We start from the raw sequence: 10411 nt of genomic DNA on the forward strand, positions 1-10411 counted from the left end.
TTTACAAATATACAGTTTCAGGCTTCCATTAAAAAACTGTTCCACACGGGATTCGATCCCCAAACCTCTGTATTCGCAGACCAATGCTTTTATCGCTAGACCATCACATCCACATGCTGATGTTGTGGAATATTTATCAGTAAGGACAACGTTGTTACAGGGTGGAACCACTGGGACGAACTGTGTAGCGGAAATGCACTAAATAATACTAATAAGAGCACGTTTAGAAGACAATCTAGCTCCACGTCGGAGCTCTGTTTGTTTACAAAGGACCACATAAAATATTTTTCAATGGTAGTATCATAATTTGTCCAGATCACTGACACGTCATCTGACCAACGGACATTACATAATGTGACTTATACCGGAACTTCTTTTTTGGCGAGTATTTTTGCGCAAGAAGGCGTGGCTATCCAAACTTCAAACGGATTGGTCCTCGAAGAGCGCATGGTCACGTGCTCAACACACCTGCTCATAAATTTGTTTGGGTGCAGGTGCACTGGTTTGGACTCAGTTCATTTTTGATTTGTTTGATGTGTGTTGTTATTATTATTATTTATCTAATTATTTAGTCTTTGTTTAAACATACCAACTTGTCATATTTCAGGTGTTTTAGGCTTTTTATGCATTAACTTATCTTAAGTTTTTATATTTTAACTGTTTTTATATTTTAACGTTTGTTAAAAAGTGTTTGTGATGCACAAACATTTTCAATTGTTGAAAACAAAGGCTTCCAGAAAGCAAGAACTTGATGCTGCATTGGTGGATATTTCCTAAGAATTCTCCTAAGAAGGTAATACACTATTAACGTTATTTTATTAGTAGCCATTGCTGATTATGTTAGATTTATAGGTATGTCTTTCAGTTTAAATGAATCATTTTTATTCTTTCCATTTCTTTTTTAGGTGCAATGTTTGATTCACAAACGTGAATTGGCATTTAATGACAGTACATCCTCCATGATGAAACATCTCCGCTCCGTTCATCATTTTGAAACTCCACAGTTGGCAAACCAAACCTTCAATCCTCCTCATGTCAGTAAGAATAATAATATAAATATATAACAAATGGCACTTGTTACAGGGGGTTAAACAGATGGCTCAGTGGTACATTTAGAGGCATGTGCAACCTCAGTTCATGAGTTTGATGCTCAACTCGTATGATTTATTTTTTATTTTTTTAAACTTAATATGATGGATGTTTTTCAGTGTCCAGAAAGCAAGAACTTCATTCTGCATTGGTGGATATGATTGTAATGGATGCACACCCATTTTCAATGGTTGGAGACAAGGGCTTCAAGGTAAGGTGGCTAATGTTATATAGCATTTACCTTATTTATGCTTTTGTGTACATAATAAGCTGTATTTTATTTGTCACCATTAGGCTCTTGTCAACCTTTTGGACCACTCCTACATAATTCCTAATAGGAAGGCCTTGAGGACAATGGTGGAGGAAAAGTACAAAGCCTAAAAGGAGAAGGCCTTAGCTGTGGTCAGCAGGGCCTCTGCTGTCAGCCTGAGAGCAGACATGTGGACATCAATTAACATGGATGCTTACTTGGCTGTAACATGCCATTTTATCACCGAGGAGGTAGGTATCCCCTGCTTTAATTTATGTATCTCAGTTTGGTTTTGTTCATTCTAGGTGGAGCTGGCCTCTTTGGTCTTGGGGGTTCTTAAGTTTCTCCAAACCCACACTGCAGCTCACTTGACTTAGGCCAAAAATCTCCTCATGGAAGAATGGGGATTTAAAGGAAAGGTGCGTGCCAGTTCAATAAAGTACAAGATCATTCATCAATATGGCCTCCCACTACCTAATGTACACGATTTGTGAACATGTTGTAATCTTTCTTCCAGGTGACAGGCCTTGTTACAGACTGTGCTCCCAACATGGTTGCATGTGCTTATATACATTACTACTTCGGCACATAATGTGTTTTGCACATATGCTTCATTTGGTGGTGAAAAACCCCTGAACTAGAGGACATCCAAAGTAAGGGGCGTAGGATTGTTGGTCTTGCTAAATCCAGCACCACAGCGAAGGAGAAGCTGTCAGAGATACAGCTGGCCAGACCAGAGCACAAATTGATTCAAGAGGTGATTACTATTTTTCTTTTTCTTTTAACTAAGATTTTACATTTGTTTGCAGTGATGGTTGTTGTGTTTTCTTCTCTCCTTAAAACGTGCTTGTCGTCTTGTCTATGGTGGAAATGAGATGGAACAGCACATTTAATGTTAGGGGGCAGCTCTGGCCACACTCAATACGGACCTTCCTCCTCTTGTTGGATCTTCTCCAAAGCTGGCGAAATAGTAAGCAAAAAATACAAAACGGGATGAAGCCCAGCACAGTGGAGAAAATACAGTTTTAAATAAAACATCTATCCCACCCAGTCATTTTAGATAGACCCCGGTTCACAAGCACTCATTCTCACTTTATAGTTGGCAGTCACAATGTAACACAAGCACTTCTCACAAATCTTCAAACATTATCTTTATATTTTAATTCCGCACTGAAGTGTTACAAGGGCAACAGGCTTAGTGGAGTAGATGATATACGTCCAGTCCGCCACCAGATGCCGCTGTTCTGTGTGGTTTCCAATCCCCTAATGTTTCATCCATTTTTCTGGCACATTTACATGAAGCCCCATGAGCGCTTCACAGGGCTTCGATTTTCTTCCCTAATTTTTATGCATTAATTTATCTGAAGTTTTTATATTTCAGCTGTTTTTCTATTTTCACTTTTTTAATGATCACGTTTACATTTCAGACTGTTTGAGAGTGTTTGTCACGCTTGGCAGGGTGTCTGTCTATGCTGACTTCCGGGCCAACAGGAGGTTCTCTCTTAAGGTTTTTTTTTTTAAATCATTCCTCTTTTACTTGTGTTTGTTTTTGTGTATTTTATTAGGAGCTGCTTATTATTTTATTTAAACTTTTTTGCAATGGTGCATCCTTGTTTGTTTTTTATATACAGCACCTTGAGCTGTTTTCTTAACATGAAATGTGCTATATAAATAAAAGTATTTTGAATTTTGAAATTCTTTATGCAGTTATGATTTTTCTTGCTGGAGCACAGCTTAAATATGGGTGTATTCTAATTCTGCTTTACTTGTACAAAACCCACTAAATTTTTAGTGGGTTTTGCTCTAAATATTTCCGAAATTTGTTATGGAGTTATAACTTTTCTTGCTAAAGCAAAGGTTAAATGCAGTGAGTTGGAAATCCTGGTGACAGCGCCGTGGTGGATTGCCGGTCCGGATAGCCGCACATCGTCAATCTAGCAGATCCCCCTCCTGCGAGATGCGGGGCTGAGCTTACTGTAGTGTCCTTTTCATCCCCAGATCTCTGCTTCTCCACCTTTTGTGGCTGGCCATCTGCAATCCCAAATCTGACACCAGGCAGGTCCCTCGTGAAAAAAAGCAAGCATGCAAGGATGTTTTTCAATGTCCAGAAAGCAAGAACTTCATTCTGCATTGGTGGATATGATTGTAATGGATGCACACCCATTTTCAATGGTTGGAGACAAGGGCTTCAAGGTAAGGTGGCTAATGTTATATAGCATTTACCTTATTTATGCTTTTGTGTACATAATAAGCTGTATTTTATTTGTCACCATTAGGCTCTTGTCAACCTTTTGGACCACTCCTACATAATTCCTAATAGGAAGGCCTTGAGGACAATGGTGGAGGAAAAGTACAAAGCCTAAAAGGAGAAGGCCTTAGCTGTGGTCAGCAGGACCTCTGCTGTCAGCCTGAGAGCAGACATGTGGACATCAATTAACATGGATGCTTACTTGGCTGTAACATGCCATTTTATCACCGAGGAGGTAGGTATCCCCTGCTTTAATTTATGTATCTCAGTTTGGTTTTGTTCATTCTAGGTGGAGCTGGCCTCTTTGGTCTTGGGGGTTCTTAAGTTTCTCCAAACCCACACTGCAGCTCACTTGACTTAGGCCAAAAATCTCCTCATGGAAGAATGGGGATTTAAAGGAAAGGTGCGTGCCAGTTCAATAAAGTACAAGATCATTCATCAATATGGCCTCCCACTACCTAATGTACACGATTTGTGAACATGTTGTAATCTTTCTTCCAGGTGACAGGCCTTGTTACAGACTGTGCTCCCAACATGGTTGCATGTGCTTATATACATTACTACTTCGGCACATAATGTGTTTTGCACATATGCTTCATTTGGTGGTGAAAAACCCCTGAACTAGAGGACATCCAAAGTAAGGGGCGTAGGATTGTTGGTCTTGCTAAATCCAGCACCACAGCGAAGGAGAAGCTGTCAGAGATACAGCTGGCCAGACCAGAGCACAAATTGATTCAAGAGGTGATTACTATTTTTCTTTTTCTTTTAACTAAGATTTTACATTTGTTTGCAGTGATGGTTGTTGTGTTTTCTTCTCTCCTTAAAACGTGCTTGTCGTCTTGTCTATGGTGGAAATGAGATGGAACAGCACATTTAATGTTAGGGGGCAGCTCTGGCCACACTCAATACGGACCTTCCTCCTCTTGTTGGATCTTCTCCAAAGCTGGCGAAATAGTAAGCAAAAAATACAAAACGGGATGAAGCCCAGCACAGTGGAGAAAATACAGTTTTAAATAAAACATCTATCCCACCCAGTCATTTTAGATAGACCCCGGTTCACAAGCACTCATTCTCACTTTATAGTTGGCAGTCACAATGTAACACAAGCACTTCTCACAAATCTTCAAACATTATCTTTATATTTTAATTCCGCACTGAAGTGTTACAAGGGCAACAGGCTTAGTGGAGTAGATGATATACGTCCAGTCCGCCACCAGATGCCGCTGTTCTGTGTGGTTTCCAATCCCCTAATGTTTCATCCATTTTTCTGGCACATTTACATGAAGCCCCATGAGCGCTTCACAGGGCTTCGATTTTCTTCCCTAATTTTTATGCATTAATTTATCTGAAGTTTTTATATTTCAGCTGTTTTTCTATTTTCACTTTTTTAATGATCACGTTTACATTTCAGACTGTTTGAGAGTGTTTGTCACGCTTGGCAGGGTGTCTGTCTATGCTGACTTCCGGGCCAACAGGAGGTTCTCTCTTAAGGTTTTTTTTTTTAAATCATTCCTCTTTTACTTGTGTTTGTTTTTGTGTATTTTATTAGGAGCTGCTTATTATTTTATTTAAACTTTTTTGCAATGGTGCATCCTTGTTTGTTTTTTATATACAGCACCTTGAGCTGTTTTCTTAACATGAAATGTGCTATATAAATAAAAGTATTTTGAATTTTGAAATTCTTTATGCAGTTATGATTTTTCTTGCTGGAGCACAGCTTAAATATGGGTGTATTCTAATTCTGCTTTACTTGTACAAAACCCACTAAATTTTTAGTGGGTTTTGCTCTAAATATTTCCGAAATTTGTTATGGAGTTATAACTTTTCTTGCTAAAGCAAAGGTTAAATGCAGTGAGTTGGAAATCCTGGTGACAGCGCCGTGGTGGATTGCCGGTCCGGATAGCCGCACATCGTCAATCTAGCAGATCCCCCTCCTGCGAGATGCGGGGCTGAGCTTACTGTAGTGTCCTTTTCATCCCCAGATCTCTGCTTCTCCACCTTTTGTGGCTGGCCATCTGCAATCCCAAATCTGACACCAGGCAGGTCCCTCGTGAAAAAAAGCAAGCATGCAAGGATGTTTTTCAATGTCCAGAAAGCAAGAACTTCATTCTGCATTGGTGGATATGATTGTAATGGATGCACACCCATTTTCAATGGTTGGAGACAAGGGCTTCAAGGTAAGGTGGCTAATGTTATATAGCATTTACCTTATTTATGCTTTTGTGTACATAATAAGCTGTATTTTATTTGTCACCATTAGGCTCTTGTCAACCTTTTGGACCACTCCTACATAATTCCTAATAGGAAGGCCTTGAGGACAATGGTGGAGGAAAAGTACAAAGCCTAAAAGGAGAAGGCCTTAGCTGTGGTCAGCAGGACCTCTGCTGTCAGCCTGAGAGCAGACATGTGGACATCAATTAACATGGATGCTTACTTGGCTGTAACATGCCATTTTATCACCGAGGAGGTAGGTATCCCCTGCTTTAATTTATGTATCTCAGTTTGGTTTTGTTCATTCTAGGTGGAGCTGGCCTCTTTGGTCTTGGGGGTTCTTAAGTTTCTCCAAACCCACACTGCAGCTCACTTGACTTAGGCCAAAAATCTCCTCATGGAAGAATGGGGATTTAAAGGAAAGGTGCGTGCCAGTTCAATAAAGTACAAGATCATTCATCAATATGGCCTCCCACTACCTAATGTACACGATTTGTGAACATGTTGTAATCTTTCTTCCAGGTGACAGGCCTTGTTACAGACTGTGCTCCCAACATGGTTGCATGTGCTTATATACATTACTACTTCGGCACATAATGTGTTTTGCACATATGCTTCATTTGGTGGTGAAAAACCCCTGAACTAGAGGACATCCAAAGTAAGGGGCGTAGGATTGTTGGTCTTGCTAAATCCAGCACCACAGCGAAGGAGAAGCTGTCAGAGATACAGCTGGCCAGACCAGAGCACAAATTGATTCAAGAGGTGATTACTATTTTTCTTTTTCTTTTAACTAACTTTTAACTGGCTGTGGGTGCGTGGCGATCCCTGGGTTGCTAGGGTCGCATGCCTGGGCTGGCTTGCGGGGACAGGGCGCCGGTCGGGTGGTGGCCGGCTCATGGGTTCCGGGGGCCCTGGCTTCGTCCCTGGCCTTTGTCTCGGTGTCCGGCGCCCGGTGGCCCCCATGGCTGCCGCCTGGTACGGCTAAGCGCTCCTGTCTTGTGGCCTGGGGGCCGGACACTGGGTTCGCTTGTGCCTCTGGGCATTGGGGGGGCCCCTGTAGGGGGGCCCTCTCTGTGCCTGGCTGGTGGGGTGGGCGGTCCCCTCCTCCTCCCCTCCCGGGCTGCCTGGGTCCGGATGCTGGGGGGGCTTCTGGCCTGGGGGGCTCTCCTCCCCTCTCCTGGTCTGGCTGGTCTGGCTGGGTAGGATCTGGCTCCCTTTATGAACACACGGTTCACGTCGGCAGCATGCATTTATCTCCACCCCCACGTGCACGTGCACACTGCCACACTGCTCCCTGTCTGCTTCATCCCTCCTCCTTACCTACAGTGTATTGATGGACAGTTTTTTTTTCGCTCATCTTAGTGTCAGATTTTCACCTTTGATGTAACATTCGTCTTTCCAGCAGAACTGGTATAATTGTTACAGCTTAAATTAATAACTTAGTCAAATCAGTGCTTGTATCCCCCACCTTTTCACCTTTCTTCCTTTTACTCTCTTCCACCCTCCCCTCACATTCTTCCCCTCTCCCTCCCCACACACACTAAATGTAACAAATAAATAAAAAATAATACGACAAAAAGGGGTTTATACAAATCTACACTCTAGTTTCTTGAAGCTATATAACCTCTTTTTGTGATAGTAAAACCTGTCCAACACAAAAAGCCTTCAGCTCTAATCTGTTTGCTCAGCTGTTGGACAGAACAAGTTAAAAGAAAAAAAAAAAAAAAAAAAAAAGGAAGTGCAGCTCCTTCAATGGGTCAACTTCTACACTACTTCAGGAAGATCTTCAACCTGTAAGTTATATTTTTCTTGGTTTGGCCGCTGTGCCGATGTTTTCGTCTTACTACATAGTTTACTAAATGGTTTCCTAAAAATATTTGGGGCAAATAAGACTAAATTTTTATTCTGTTTTGCTCTAAATATTTCCAAAATTCGTTATGACTTTTCTTGCTGAAGCTTAAATGTGGCTGTATTCTAATTCCGCTTTACTTCCCAGAATTCCTTGCCTGAAATCCGGCACCTGTTCAGGAAAATGAACTTGACCTCAAGCACAAAAAGAACAGAACAAAGAGGTTACTGGTGTATCACTGCGTCCAATCAGGAACCTGAAAGATGGCAGAGCTTGGCGGTTTTGGAAGTGCAGCTCCTTCAATGGGTCAACTTCTACACTACTTCAGGACGATCTTCAACCTGTAAGTTCTCCATTTCTTGGTTTGGCCGTTGTGCCGAAGTTTTTGTCTTTCTCTTTAGTTGACTAAATGTTTTCCTAAACATATTTGGGGCAAAAAAGACTCAATTTTTAGTCTGTTTTGCACTAAATATTTCCAAAATTTGTTATGACTTTTTTCGCTGAAGCAGAGTTTCTAATCTACTCTATTCTATTCAGCCAGTGCATCAAGCCTGGACTGGGACCTGGGAAGTGACTTTTTGGCATCCGATTCGCCGTCCATGATGAGCAGCAGACTACGTGGACAGCAAGAGCGGGAGGACAGAATGGTTTCTGCGGTGAGTCGGAAATCAAAGCTTTTCCCTTTCCCACTCACTCAGGCTCGGGTCGTCCGTCGTGCGGTTTATCCTCCAAGGAAGAGGGGGTGGAATCGGGTGCCCCCCCAGTGCAGCAGACCTGGCCAAGGGCCTGGGAAGTGACTTTTCGGTGTCTGATTCGGCCTCCATGATGTGCAGCAGATTTCGTCGACAGCAAGAGCGGAAGGATGGCATCGTTTCAGCGGTTCAACGTCTGGAAGCCTCTATCCCCAACTTGCAGCACCTTTCTGGTTGGCGGCGGACTGCCAGAACACTGAGATGGGCGGAGGCTGGATGGGCATGCCGCCCGGTCCCACTGCCGCCTACCCAGGCCTTGGAAGCCTGCACGACAATGGACAGGGCGCGGTCCAACCTCTACGAACGGATGACTGGACCGCTCTGGCTGAGGCTTGACGTGTCTCCAGAGACTTGTTGTCGGCGATTCCGGTCTGTTGGGGTACCATCCGGGAAGAGGCTGGCGGGGGCGTATAGCCGACTGAAGGGCCTTTGCCCTTGCTGGATCCGACCAGAGTGACGCACCGAAGAGCAGTTCAGAAGGGTCGTCCTCATGGAGCAGCTGCCGTATGTGCTTTCATCCGACGTACGGACGTTGGTGGAGGAGCACGACCCAGAGGTAGGCCTTGCTGATTCCCGGCTTTCCCTCTAGAGCCTCAATGTCAGATGAGGGGCTTTTGTTGAGCTGTCTGGTGGGGATCGATGTGGTGACACCTCCGTGGTGGATTCCCCATCCGGATTGCCGCACATCCTCAATCTCGCAGATCCCCCTCCTGCGAGATTGACGATGTAGTGCGATCCAGACCGGCAATCTGCCACCGAGCTGGCACCACGTCCATCCCAACCAGACAGCTCCACAGAGGCATTTCGTCCAACGTTGATGCACTGCGGGGCCAGCCAAGCATCAGCGGGGCCACCATCTGGCTCGAGCTCCTCCACTAATGTCCCTACGTCGGATGAAAGTACATGCGGCAGCTGCTCCATGACGACGACCCTTCTGATCTACTCTTCGCTGCGTCGCTTCGGTCAGATCCAGCAACGGCAAAAACCCTAAAGTCGGCTACACGCTCTGGCCAGCCTCTCCCCAGATAGCACCCCAACAGAACAGAACCGTCGACAACAAGTCTCTGGCCACATGTCGAGCCTCACTCGGAGTGGTCCATTCATCCCTTCGCAGACGTGGGCCGGCCCCTTGTCCATTGTCGTGCAGATCTCCAATGCCCAGGTAGGCAGCATTGGGACTGGGCGGCATGCCCATCCAGCCTCCGGCCATTTTTGTGTTCTGGAAGTCCGCCGCCAACCAGAGAGAAGCTGTAAGTTGGGGATAGATGCTTCCAAACCTTGAACCGCTGAAACGATGCTGTCCTCTCGCTCTTGCTGTCATTGAAATCTGCTGCTCATCATGGACGCCGAATCGGACCTGGAAAATCACTTCCCGGGCCCTTGGCCACGTCTGCTGCACTGGGGGGGGTACCCGGATCCAACTTGGAGGATGAACCTAACAACGGAGCGGCTGAGCCTGATGTAGTGTCTTTGTCCTTCTCATCCCCAGACGTCTACTTCTCCACCTTTTTTGTGGCTGGTCCTCTGCAATCCTAGTTTTGACACAATGCTGGTCCTTCAGGGAAATGAAGCAAGCAGAGGAGCCAAGGTGAGAGCGTTTCCTTTTTTATTCAAAAACGAGAGCATTTTGATTGCGAATTTCATTATCAATGCAATTTCTTAGCGAATTTCCTTTTCATCGCATTTTCATTGTGAATTTCCTTTTCATCGCATTATATTTTCATATTCAATTCGTTTTTATTATGAATTTTTTTCAATGTATTTTCAGTGCAAATTTAATGTTTACTGCATGTTCAGGGCGAATATCATTTTCGTTGCATTTTAATTGCGGATGTCATTTGTAAAGTGGTTGCATTGAAAATCTTATTTGCATCGCGTTTGCTGGCAAATTTCATTTGCGTTGAAATGCCTAAATGTGGCTGTATTCTAATTCTGCTTTACTTCCCAGAATTCCTTGCCTGAAATCCAGCACCTGTTAAGGAAAATGAACTGGACCTCAAGCACACAAAGAA

At 43.9% G+C, this 10411-nt stretch overlaps 1 long non-coding RNA gene across 8 annotated transcripts; it reads left to right on the forward strand.

Moving 5' to 3' along the window:
* The first annotated feature begins 544 nt into the window (after positions 1–544).
* Positions 545–8878, forward strand: LOC144992063 (uncharacterized). Of its 8 annotated transcripts, none has more exons than XR_013655847.1 (10): positions 545–793; positions 906–1034; positions 1209–1300; positions 1384–1758; positions 1857–3532; positions 3616–3990; positions 4089–4541; positions 4999–5764; positions 5848–6222; positions 6321–8878. It is a non-coding gene; the product is annotated as an uncharacterized LOC144992063 (long non-coding RNA). The 8 variants fall into 8 exon arrangements; XR_013655846.1 differs by having other exon boundaries at positions 1857–2309; positions 2767–3532; positions 4089–5764; XR_013655843.1 differs by having other exon boundaries at positions 548–793; positions 4089–4328; positions 4447–5764; positions 6321–8875.
* Positions 8879–10411: the final 1533 nt, after the last annotated feature.

This window comes from Oryzias latipes, chromosome 4 (assembly GCF_053564925.1).
Source record: "Oryzias latipes strain Hd-rR chromosome 4, Olatipes_Hd-rR_3.1".
Classification (NCBI taxonomy): domain Eukaryota; kingdom Metazoa; phylum Chordata; class Actinopteri; order Beloniformes; family Adrianichthyidae; genus Oryzias; species Oryzias latipes.